The sequence below is a fragment of a genome, unplaced genomic scaffold (genome assembly GCF_019419815.1).
Source record: "Pyrus x bretschneideri cultivar Hongxiangsu unplaced genomic scaffold, Pyrus_bretschneideri_v1 Contig27, whole genome shotgun sequence".
Taxonomy (NCBI): Eukaryota; Viridiplantae; Streptophyta; class Magnoliopsida; order Rosales; family Rosaceae; genus Pyrus; species Pyrus x bretschneideri.
Window position 1 is genome coordinate 1,748,450 of NW_025999579.1, and position 13,184 is coordinate 1,761,633.

The 13,184-nt window shown below is 38.5% G+C and overlaps 1 pseudogene; it reads right to left on the reverse strand.

Annotated features, from left to right (window-relative positions):
- Positions 1-283: 283 nt before the first annotated feature.
- LOC103929883 lies at positions 284-5,619 on the reverse strand (annotated as a pseudogene).
- Positions 5,620-13,184: the final 7,565 nt, after the last annotated feature.

Consider the following 13,184-nt stretch of genomic DNA (forward strand, 5'->3'; position numbering starts at 1 on the left):
GTGCACACCCGTTCGGAAGACGATCTAATCCGAATCTCTCCCATCAAAGGCCCATGATCAAGTGATCCAAGCCGTTCAAATTTGATCCAACGGCTACAAACAAGGGCCCCCTCTAAAAGTTATAATAATTATAATTATTGGATCAAATTTTAATAGCTCGGATCACTTGATCTTAGGCCTTTGATGGAAGAGATCCGAACTGGATCCTCTTCCCACCCTTTCAACCCTTGAATTGAATAAAGCAAAAGAAAACTAATATAAACAAGAATAAGGAGAAGTGAAGGGAGAAACAAGGGGTGTGAAAATTAGTTCTCCAAAAATATTCATATGCTCCTAACAATCGTAGTTCAATCTAAAATGCTTATGAGCATAAGTGCTTTCTACATAAGCATTTCCAAACGGCCCACAATAACCAAAACAATGCCGAAAGATGTTTGGTGTAGTTGCATTCATCCCAAAACATTTACAGAGACGAGCTTTACATGCATACTAAAACATAAATTACCCTCCCCCTATCTGAAGGACGACTAGAAAAACTGCTGGAGCCATTGACAATTTGCTGCATCCTTTTGCAACTCATCCTTCATCTTGCCAACCTTTTGCAATGCCTGCTTTAAATCCATTGTCTCCACTGGCAAATCCGAAAACTCCTTCAGAAACTTGTGCGCCCAAGCAGCTCCTCTGGACATATCATCAGAGTCGGGCTCTCTCTTACGCTTGAATCCAACCTGTAAATCATGATCACTGAATCAGACCATAACTCTCAACCTCGCCGTGTACTTGACAAGGATAATATGGCACTAGTTATGGATCCATGCTAACTTACATACATATGGATTTATATTAGAAAATTTGTAGGATATCGACACATCTTAGATTGTTGATTAAAATCCAAAAATTAAACAAATTTAGATTAATTCTTTTGCTAACGACATCATCCACTTGTTTATTGTACTAATGAAAGGGATTAGATAGAAGGCTGATGCTTAAAGTTTCTGTACTTATGTTTTTGGTGCTGTGATTAATGTATCAATCTAAAAGTACGACGCTAGTCCTCTTAGCATTGTACGCATGTGAGTTCAATGGCGTGAATGTATAACAGATTTGTACGATCAAACGCCAGGTTGAGGCAACGCAAGAAGTTATAGCATTGTTACTAATTATTCAAAGCTATAGTCATCACCTCTTCTCCAACATCATTTAGCGTGACTGTAGTAGCAGAGAAATCCTCCAATTTAGCAGCTTTTTCTTGAGCAAGGGAAACAACACTTTCGGGAAAGTTTGCAAACTCTGCAACCTGAATACCAAAACTTTCATCACAAGCTCCTGGCTCAACCTGGAAAGTATGATCAAATCAAGAAAATGAGCGAGTTCAGTTTTGCTAAACCAATATCGCATGCACTAGCATGAAAACAAAGAGAAGATGGAAGAACATTATAGAACTTAATAGCGAACATCAGTGCATGACATCAGCCTCCAAATCTACTACTTGAGACCCTGGAAAAGACAACATAAATAACCTATACAATAACAAGAGAATACATCTACCTTGTACAGCATAGTCAACTTGCGGCTTGATGAGTCAGTATGTGCACTAACGTGATAGTTTGCTACGCCAACAATTTGCTTCATATTAGCTTCCTGAACGCCATTTTCATGAGCTAATGCAGTTAATTCATGAAAGTGGGTTGCAAACAAGGTAGGTGCTTTAATCACTTCAACAAGGTGTTCACAAATGGCCCAAGCTAAACCTGAGCACCATAGTAAATACTGATAAGACAAAGCTGTAAACGTTAATATTACTATCACGCATTAACAAAACTGGAAAGTAAAAACTTGGCAGTATCAAATGCATCGAAAAAAAAAAGCTCAAGAGTTAAACGAACCAAATCCATCATAAGTTGAAGTCCCTCGGCCTAACTCATCGATGATTATTAGTGACTTGTCTGTAGCTCCTTTCAGTATAGATGCAGTCTCAAGCATTTCTTGCATAAAGGTAGAAACTCCATGTAGCTAGAAAGAAGAAGAAACACAACTCAATTTCCACAATGGAAAGACAAAAATCCCCCGTAGGAGATAAGAAGACTACAGAGAACTAAAAGATCATTTAAATAGCATAAAAAGAAGTTCAAACTTCAAGAGAATATGCCAGGAAACTCACTTGGCAGTCGCCAGCTCCCACCCGAGCAAAAATGCAATCACGAACAGAAATGCTAGCTGCGTCACACGGAACGAAGCAACCAACTTATGCCATCAGAATATTCACACCAACCTGCCAGTGCAAAGAAAATTCAGTCACTTGTTAATAGTGATTAAAGCATTTGGAATTGAACATGGATGTGGGGTGTCCAATTCGGTGACAAGAGCCACATATCAAGTGCAAGAATGTAATAGTTGCATGGAAAGTTATTTATGCTGATGGAAGCAGTAGGAAGAAGCATTTGACGAAGTCATTAAAATCACACCTGTCGGATAAATGTTGATTTACCACCCATATTGGGTCCTGTGATGATTGGGAACCAACTCTTTCCTCTCACCTAAGCAGCAGAAATAGTAAAGAGCACATCAGAACCCATCCAACTTATAAATTAACCAACATCTTGTTCTTTTTTATTTGTTTTCCTGAGTTCACGAATTCTCACAAGTTTATAATCGTTGGGTATAAAATTCACCCAGTCCTGAGCCTCCATGCAGGGATGTCTACTCCCTTCTAATATTATATCCCCTTCATCCTATTATGGCCAATAGGACAATAATTATTGTTAAAAAATACAATTTAGTAACAAGGAAAAAACATTATCATTGTTCAGTAAGAAATATAAAGAAATAACAGGTAACTGATTACCGGTGGCGTGATGACTGGCCTAGTGTAAGGAGTAGGACAGCTAGAAGCCAAATCAGCAAAACCAAGTAAGACATCCAATTCAGAGAGCAACCCAGCTACAGACCAGATAACCTGGAGATGAAAAATCCTTTAATCCAGAACAGGAGAAAGGATTAGGCACAAAATACTTAAAGTATCACTACCTCCGAGAAAGTTATTGCCGTTTGAACAACTTGGTTAACGAGCTCTTTCTGACAATTCTTATACTCTTCAACTATTCTTTGTTACTGATCTCCTAACTTCTTAAGCTTTGTGTTGGTAAATTTCACTCCATCCTTTCGGGTTTCCAGAACAATGAATTGCGTTGTGAGCTTTTTCCTTATTTTTGGCTCTTCCTTCTTTGTGATTCTAAAGACATGTCCAAATTGTGTGCCTTTATCTAATTTTAAAGCCTTATCGACAGCGAGATCAAGATCATTGGCGGTTTGTTTATGCAATGTGTGTATTTGGTGCTCCAACAACTCTTGCTCTTCCTTCACTGCAGAAAGTGCCGGGTCATAATTAGATGATATCATGTACTCTCCATTCTTAAGTTGATCAAGGTCAATAGCAGCTTCCACCAGAGAAATGAACTTATTTAAGTGGCTACCATCAGTCCATAACTCAAGGGGTTCCCAATACCTTTCCTTGGTCAGTGAGGAGAACTGTCCATCATAGCGTTCTAGGGCGCTCTTAATGAAGGGAAGTCTTATACACGACTGCACTCGAAAAGAAAAAATGGGTCAGCTTAAATGCATAGGTACGTCTATAAGATAAGTGCATTATACTAACATTTTGTTTAACAAATATTCATATATGGTCATACCAACAAAATCTCAACACGGTAGATAACCTAATAAAATAAAGGTGTTATAGATCATACCTGATAAAGTTTTACAATATGCTGCAAACCAGCTCTTTTCTTCTCAAGATTGTGCATCAGCCACTCGATGTCTGAAATTCTTTTCAGATGCTGCCTCAAATCTTGGCGAAGTGCAGGATCCTCCACAAATGCTTGTACCAAATCTAACCTTGAGTTGATTTCATTTACATCCAATAAAGGCTGTTTGAGCCACATGTGCAGTAATCTTTTACCCATTCCAACAGTACAAGTCCTATTCATAAGACCAAACAAACTGAAATTTTTGTTTGCATTGGATTTACTTTCCAGGACATTAAGTGCCCTATTAGCAGCAGAATCTAACCTCATATGGCTGTCAAGATTATATCTTGGAATGCTATAGTTTCCATAATTGCTCTCGTCAGCAAGTAATTCTGCATAAGAGAGCAATGCCCCCAATGCACCAGGTGCAAACTCAAACCCGGACACTAAATCTCAAACTGGTTCAATGGAGCCTTTGACAAGCCGACTGAGATCCTGAACCAAATCCCGTTTTAAATTCAATCTTCTTCCTCTCAGTTAACATCACACCACATCTACTCAATGCATCATGCAACGTTCTAATTTCGCTAGTTTTGCCACTCTCTAGAGGCAGAAGGCATTCCTTGCAACCAAGTGCAACTAAAGCTGATTCCACATTTGTAAAGTGACTATCATCAATAAATTCAGCTAATCCAAGTACTCGTTTAGTTAGATCCGACATATCCTAACCCAACTGTGCAACCATTTTCCTGAAAGTTAGGTAATAGCTCAACAACCACCGGGGTATCCTGCATCTCATTGTTGGCAAACAAAACACCTTCGAAACTGCAAAGGTTTCCAGGGGTTCCACTTTTCACCAGCCTCCAACTTGAGCCACTACCCACATAAATCTCAAGAGTATGGTCTGTTCTTTCCAGTAGTAGATCACGTGCAATCATCTCAAACATGTTTTTAGTAACACTCACACTGGATAGGCCATTGGATCCGCTACCCAACTGTCGTAAAGCAGTGGTGGTACGGTAGTAGGTCTTTGCAATGAAAGTGGCATTTTCACCATGAGCGGTATAGTAGTCCTGAGATAACAAGTCACATCCAATGGTCAAAAACAATAAGAATTACCGAGAACCCGACAGAGAAATAATAGAGGGGGAAAAGGGAAAAATAAAATTAGGGAATGCACAAAAGAGAGCCGGAATACAAATTGACCCGTCGATCAAACAATCGAATAGCTCTTGAATCCTGTAAAAACAGAAACAGAGCAAAATCCAAATAATAAAACCGGAAAGCAAATGCAACGAAACAAAATCAAAACCAAACCTTAAAGTCCATTTCCATCTCTAGCCAAAGTCATTCAAATAAATAAATAAACAAATACAAAAATAGAAACAAAACATGATTTTTATCACTTTCCCTTTCAATTTCAAGAAATTAAACAGACGGCTAGGGTTTTGAATACTCACACTGGGGAGGGTTTTGAAGAATGAGAGAAACCCTTGAGATTGCTTTGCATCTAACAAAATTGCAGCAAATATATAAATACAGAAACATACATACACACACACATATTCAAAACTAATTGATGTAATTAGTAACAAATGCAAAGCTAGGGCTTTTGCGATGCTGTACCTAGCTTGAGCTCGGGAAGCTTGCAGTGGTCCTCAAACTTGGCATCCATGGCCGATCCGCTGAGCCAGAAAATAGAGCTCTTCGTGCCTCGAAGTCTCTGAAAGTGTGGGTTTTGCACATGAAAACGAAGCGAACTTTAAATTTTTAATGGAGTTTTGGGGATTTGGCGGGGAAGAGACGAGCGGCGGCGGGCTTTTGGAGGGCCGCGCGTGTCCCACGCTCGTTGGTTGTAGTTCGTCATACGCAACTGAAATCTGGCGCGTGGGGTTTTCGTATGTTCGTTGGACTTGGGCCGGCCCAAGAAGGCCATGATCTTTTTTTAACCCTTTTTCGGGTTTCGAGGAGGGGGGAAAGCCCAAACAAGAAAGAAGGCCGAGATTTCTCGATCCAATGCATATTGTTTTTTCACTTGTTATTATATATACACAAATAACTTTTGAATGCGATGTGTAAATTTTTAGACTCAAATTTTAGGGCATATTAATTAAAATAAATGACTGCGAAGAATATATCGTTCATATTTATATATTTAATAATAATCTAATTAAAGAAAAAGCGGGTGTTAATTTTAGATCTCTTACGTTACTTTCTCATTGTCATCCTAAGTAAAGATGTCCCAAACGATTTGGATGAGGATGGCGCTTTGGAATTGTAAGCACGCTCTATGTTGAGAATAAATCCACATTGATAGGAGGAGAAACTTTGCATGGCTTTATAAATAAGTTAAGCTACTCCTTATATTGTCAATTGGTTTTATGGTGGAACCTCGACTTTCTTCATGGTATCATAGGAGGTTGTCTCACGTGTGAAGCTCAACAGCCACACGTGCTCCAGGTCACTTGATTTGTGTTGTTCAATTGCTAGGTTTGAAAATTCGTCACACGTGAGAGAGTGTATTGAGAGTTTCAATTCTACATCAAGAAAAGAAGGAACCTTGCATATGCGTTTCGTAATTGAGTTACTTTCCGTATTGCCAATTGATTTTATGGTAAAACCTTAACTTATTCACTATCTTCTTTTCGTTTTTCACTTGTTAGTTTGTTTATTGTCAATGTGATTAGATTTTGCATCTTCTTGCCAAGCATGAGGTTATGTTTCTTGATTTTGAGATTTGCATCGCTGACGGGTCATTCTGGCTTTATAATGTACTTATTTTTCTCTCGTTTAATTTTCAAAAAAAAAAGTGCAATCACTTAGTACTATGGTTTAGAAGTACATTCACGTAATAATTTAAAAGTGTGAACAAGCAAAGTCAAATACCATGTTCGAGTTTGACTTGTATAAAATTTATCTAGTTTTACTGGGCTTGCTTTGTATTATCTCCTTTATAATTCGAGCTAAAAAGAATACCAGATCAAGTAAATTATTATAAATGTTGTCGTCCTTGGTTTGTCCCAAAACTACACCCTACATATATGGAGCTAAAGACCATCATTTGTTTAAAGTGTGAAATTTAATTACAAAATTTCATTTTTGTGGTGAAGAAAAATCATATAAAGTGGGATACACACGCGCACACACAGTACACTCATCGTTTTCTGAGTATAGCCGCTTAAAACAGTTTATTAATCAATTATCTCTTGTTGTACCCACCTTATACTTAAGAACTTGTCCTATTCCCCAGGAATCGTATCAGACCCACAAAGAAACAAAGGAAAAGACAATCTTAATTAAAAAAATAGAGAAAAATGTCTTCTGTGAGATACGATCAAAACTGTACTTAGCAGACAAAGTACCTTTCATAATTTTCTTATCCAGATTGTTTTTGTATTTTTCTTTCCCAATTATTGCTAAAGGGGTGTACCACACACCCTTTTTATTTTATACACACTTTCTTAATTTGTGACCATCGAATTAATTGAATTAAAAAAGATTAAATGACAGAAATTAACAAAGGATGTGTGAGAAATAAAAAGAAGTGTGTGAGTAGCACTCCCCTTGCTAAAACGTGTTTAGCGTGAGACCATTACTTCCTTCCACCTACACGGTAAACTAGTTTTCTCAAAAACCTAATTTTCTTTCAACCTTAATCTGTGTGTATCTCTTTGGCATCATCTTCGTATGTTATTCCGTTGGATGTACATCTCATCACAGAAGGGCCTACTGTAATATAATGATAAATAACTCTCATAACAAGACTAGGTTCAGAGTCCTAAAGAATCAAATAAGCCGAGACTTTGTTCCTTATTTGAAAGCGGTAAAATTTTTTGTTTTAAGTTTAGTTGGTTCTCCTCACTCTTCATGTCATTCGTCCAAGATGAACATAATATTTAGTTTTTATTTTTCTTTCTGCCAAGGCATTTGCTCATTCGTTCGTATCGACGAGTACTACTCAAAATACATGCTCGTTTGATTCCATAAACGCCAAAACTAGTCAAATACACTCCAAATTAAGTCAATATTGGCTTGAAATTAGTATGGCCATATATATATATAATAAAGGGAATTGTTATTGGCACTCAAAATTTCTCATTCTACACTCCAAACTTTCTATGTTTGGAAAGAAAAATACATTTGTGAGGAGTGTAGAATGAAATTTTGGGAGTGTCAATAACACTTCCCATAATAAAACCTAAAAAGATACTGATATATATATATTTATATGTGTGTGTGTGTGTATGTGTGTGTGTGTGTGTGTGTGTGTGACATGCAGAAACGCTAGCTAGGTGCTTTCATTTTAGAGTAAGATGAGAAGCTACTTGATAAATAACAATACACGGTGCTCATGAGTCATGGGAGAAGAAAAACTAGGGATTTGGATCCTCTCTTGAGCTAATGGAGAGGATCCTCCTCATCAATCATTGTGAACCGTTGGATTTTTATCCAACAGCTACAATTATTATAACTTTAAAGGGACCCCCCTGTTGGTCCACGATGATTGATGAGGATGATCTTCTCTATTAGCTCAGGAAAGGATCCAGGTCCAAAAACTAGGGCTTTGCGCACAGGAATCGTACGTAAACGTACAACATCGACCGTAGAATATTCTTAGGTAGCACCCACGCCTCCACAAAGTGGCCAATCAACGACTTGCGTGTCAAATGTTGAGAATGAGTCACACATTTAAGTCCAGCCTTATCTTTTAGGTTCGCCCAAAGCCTAAAAAAATAGGCTAGCACCCAAATAAACCTCTCCACCCCTAAAAATAGGCCAGCTCAAAGTCCAAGCCAGTTTGTAGGGCGGGCCAAAATGGGCTGAGGTAGGCAACGCATAACGTCAGTGGACAACACATTTTTTTTGCATCAAGCGTGCAGGAAAGATGCTTGCGTGTCCCCGACACGCCGGGCCCCTACTACAAAAAACACTAAAGGGGCGCGAGACATGAGCCACATGGCTAAGCCTCGACCGTTGGATTTCCAACGGTCAAAAAAATTTGAAATTCAAACCCAATGTACAGCTAGTGACATGGCACAATTTGGACCGTTCGATTTTTAGATCAACAGTCCATATTTTTCAGCCAAAAAACTTTAAAATAAAATAAAATAAAATGTCACAAATTAATAATATTTTTTATAAATAAAAAATGTCAGAAATTAAAAATAATTTTTATTTTTTAATTATTTTATAATAAAAAATTAATAATATTTTAATAAAATGGACTAGGCTATTTAGTTTTAGAGGTGGAGATGTACTTGGGCAATTACTATTTATTTCAGTCAATTACTATTCATTTGGGTGGAGTTTGACACGCCTTGATCTCGATGTTCAGGAGACATCGGGATGGCTGCGTGCTGGCCGACACCCGAGTGTGACGCAAACCATTTAATGAATGCATATGCTGAGAACATGTGAAACATGCATGTAAATTTCGCACGAACTACACAATGTAATATTCCAACATAAACCTTAAAAAATAATATAATAATATTCAACTGCCAATAATAATATTGATAGTGGTAATGCATGACATATTCAGAGCGTACATCTACTTAAGAATATGAGCAAAATGTGCTGTTACAAGTGATGACGAAGTAGAGAGGATGGCACGATGTCACTGGTAGGGAATGCCTCGTAGCTCGGATCGTATGCGTTGTTCCTATGTCCTGAAGGGGCGTAAAACAAATATGAGTGGACCAAGTTGATATATGAATAGTAAAAACATAATTATTCAACAACGTACTAACCCCCAAAGTTTATGAAAACTCATATAGCGTAATATATAATAGGTTTTTCAAAAACCCTAGCATGCCATAAAACTTTCATAAAACATATATCGTATAGTGTGCTAACTAGTGGTATCATATATCAGTGTCATACGACCAAAGCCACCAACCTACGCCCTGCTGAAGCCAATATAAGTATCTCCTGACCAAATCCACCAACCTATGTCTGGCCGAAGCCAATATAAATATCATCGCCCATAGGCAAAATAGTGACCACTAGATATGCACAAAAACATTGAATATAATCATTCCAACATAAGTACATATATCTCAAAGCATCTTCATAGTATATAGTCATCCATCATATATACTATAAAGAGTGTAAAAACATATTCATAAATAGTATATAGTCATCCATCATATATACTACAAAGAACATAAATTTGATAAATTATGGTATCCCAAAATATTCTCAGTAAAGCATGATAATCATAAAGTGTAAATCTAATTTACTCCTAAAACGTTTCATAAACGTAACCATTAAATCATGTTTTTCATGTATGCATTTCTAATATTAAAATATGCATTTTAGAAGAGGTCCACTCATAAATACTCCGTCGTCGAAGAGCCGTGCGAAATAGGAAGAACGGAATATTTATAAGCGGCGATTCCGTTCTTATTAATAAAACTCTACTAAAACGATTGACTTTGGGAAAACGGACTTCAAAAATGGATTTAAGACGTCGAATTACCCTAAGAAGGGTCCCGGGTAAATTTCGAAAAATCAACAAAGTCAACACAGGAATATTCTAGAGAATATTCCAACTGGGTCTGGGTTTGAGGCTACCGGGCCGAAGGCCCAAGGCTTGGGTCCAAAGGGGTTTTGGTTGATTGGGGTTAAGAGTTTAGGCTCACAAGCCTGGCATAAAGGTTTGGGGGTTTTGGTTTTGGGTCAGGCCGAAGGCCTAGGTTTGGGCCTAAAGGTTTGGCCCAACTATTTGGGTTGGGCTGCAAGGTTGGGCCGAGTTCCAACCTGGGTCCGGATCTAGGTCTTAGGGATTTGGGTCGGGTTGACCCGTTTTTAGGCCACACTTTGATCAGTTTCTGGGCTAGTTTTCAAACACTCGTAACTTCTTCGCTATTTAACCAAATCAAGTGATATAAAAACCAAAGTTATAGTACTCAACGAGATGAAGAGATTGATACCTTGCACACCGGCTAACTCGTCGTGGTTTGACCAGAAATCACCTCGAAAGGGGCGGTGCTGGTCGAAAAGTTTGGAAAAGCTACTCCAAGCTATTTTCTGCAATTTACACGTATGTACAACTTCAAACAAGTTTTGATCTAACCTTAAAGCACATCCCAAGATATTCTAGAAGCTAACCAACGTTGGAAATCATGCAAACACGTTTGTGAAGACGATGAATAGTGATAGCGTTGCTAGAGGGTTCCTCAGCTTGTCACGGGGTTCCCGAAGCTTTTTTATCCTCATTGCACTGGTTTGGGGTTGTTATGTGTGTGTGTGAGTGACTTACAGAGATGAGAAAGAGCTTTCCGAGAGAGAATGCATGAGGGAGAGGGGCTCCGGGGGTGAAAAGAAGGAGAAAGATGAGAGAGTTATGAAAGAAAGAGAGTAAGAGGGATTTTAAAATAATAAAAAAGGGATAAGAAAATCCTAAAAAGGGAAAGGGGGATTCAGGTAAGGTGGGGGATAAGGGGACCAAAATCCCATGTGGGTCCCACGGTTCGTAAATTAATAACGTAAGGGACGAAATACAAAAATATCCAACAAAAAGTACAATAATTTGGGACAGGGTTTCACAATCTACCCCCTTAAAAGAATTTTGTCCCCAATATTACAAACTCAAACAAATAAATACAGATACTGACTTCTCATCAGTTCTTCCGTTTCCCACGTCGCTTCCTCGACTGAATGGTTTATTCACAACACTTTCACTAACAAAATAACCTTGTTCCTCAGGGTTTTATCCTGTCGACCGATGATCGCCACTAGTTCCTCAACATAACTTGCATCCTGACTCACTTTTGACGGTTCCGGCTGAATAACGTGGGAGGGATCCGATACATACTTCCGTAACATGGAAACGTGAAATACATCATGAATTTGTGATAACTCTAGTGTTAGCTCCAATCTATAAGCAACCGCACCAATTCTCTCTATGATCTGGTAGGGGCCAACATATCGATGACTCAATTTGCCCCGCTTACTAAAACGAACTACACTATCCAGGGTGATAACTTCAGAAAGACAAAGTCACCAATCTCGTACTCACGATCCCTGGAATGTCGGTCTGCGATACTTTTTTGCCGATCTTGAGCCATCTTCAGATTCCTCTTTATTAACTGGATATTAGTATTAATGATGTTGATAATTTCTGGCTCCACTAACACTAGTTCACCGACTTGAGTCCAACGCAACGATGTCCGGTACACCTTCCCATACAGTGCCTCGAATAGTGCCATGCAGATACTAGAGTGGTAGTTATTGTTGTAGGTAAACTAGATTAGAGGCAACTAGTTATCGCAACTACCCTTCTATTGGAGAACAGACACTCTCAACATGTCCTCTAAGGTTTGAATTATCCTCTCAGATTGACAATCGATTTATGGATGATAGGCAGTACTGTACAACAGTTGATCCATGGCGTCATTGAATGCTTTCCAAAATTTGGAGGTGAATCTTGGATCTCTGTCCGAAACAATGGTAACGGCCACACTGTGAAGTTTAACGATGTTGTCAATGAACAATCGTGCTAACCTCTCCAGTGTGTAGGTCTGTTAAACAGGTAAGAAGTGAGCAATCTTGGTGAGTCGGTCTACAATCACCCATATGCCATCAAACCTCAACCGTGTGCTCAGCAAACCATACACAAATCCATGGAGATGTCTTCCCACTTCCACACGGGTATAGGGATATTTTGCATTAACCCTTCAGGTCTCTGTCTGTCCGCCTTCACCTGCTGGTAAATAATGCATATCCTCACATACTCTGTCACATCCCGTACCAGTAATAGAATGGACGAATGGTATGATACAATTTGGTACTCCCCAGATGCATAGCATACGCCAACATATGTGCCTCATCAAGAATTTCCTTCTTCACCCAAGGTTTTAAAAAATGTTAGGCGCTAGTCGGGCGGGCAGGCTGGCGCCTAGGATGGATTTTAGGTAAAGTTTTTATATATCTTGTAAATAAGTGCATACTAACACTTACAAAAATTATACTTGTATGAAATTCATGAATAAAATAATAAAAGAATGATAAAATACGAAAAAAAATCATTGGTTCATAAGGAAGAGAAGGTGCATGCATCCTTCCCCATTTCATAAAGCACCATGTGTATGGTCACTGTGGTGTGACCCCTCCCCTCCATCCCTATTCCTTAGTCCCCATCCCTCACATCAGCAAAGAAAGTTAGAGACTCTGGAGACCATTTTGACGCCTAGAAAACCGGAACTTTATTCTTTTTTATTATTTCCTTTTCCTCATCATCATCATCTCGTCTTCTTTCTGTTTCCTCTTCTTCTTGTTTTTCTTTCCGTTTTCCCTCTGTAAATTCTCCAATTTTTTTTTCTCTTCTTCTATTTTGAGCTGTAAGTGCTTCTTCTTCAATGGATTTCAAAGAGAGGGAGTCGCGACAACTAAGAAAGTCGTGGTGCATAGAGAGAGGGAGTCGAAGCAGGAAAA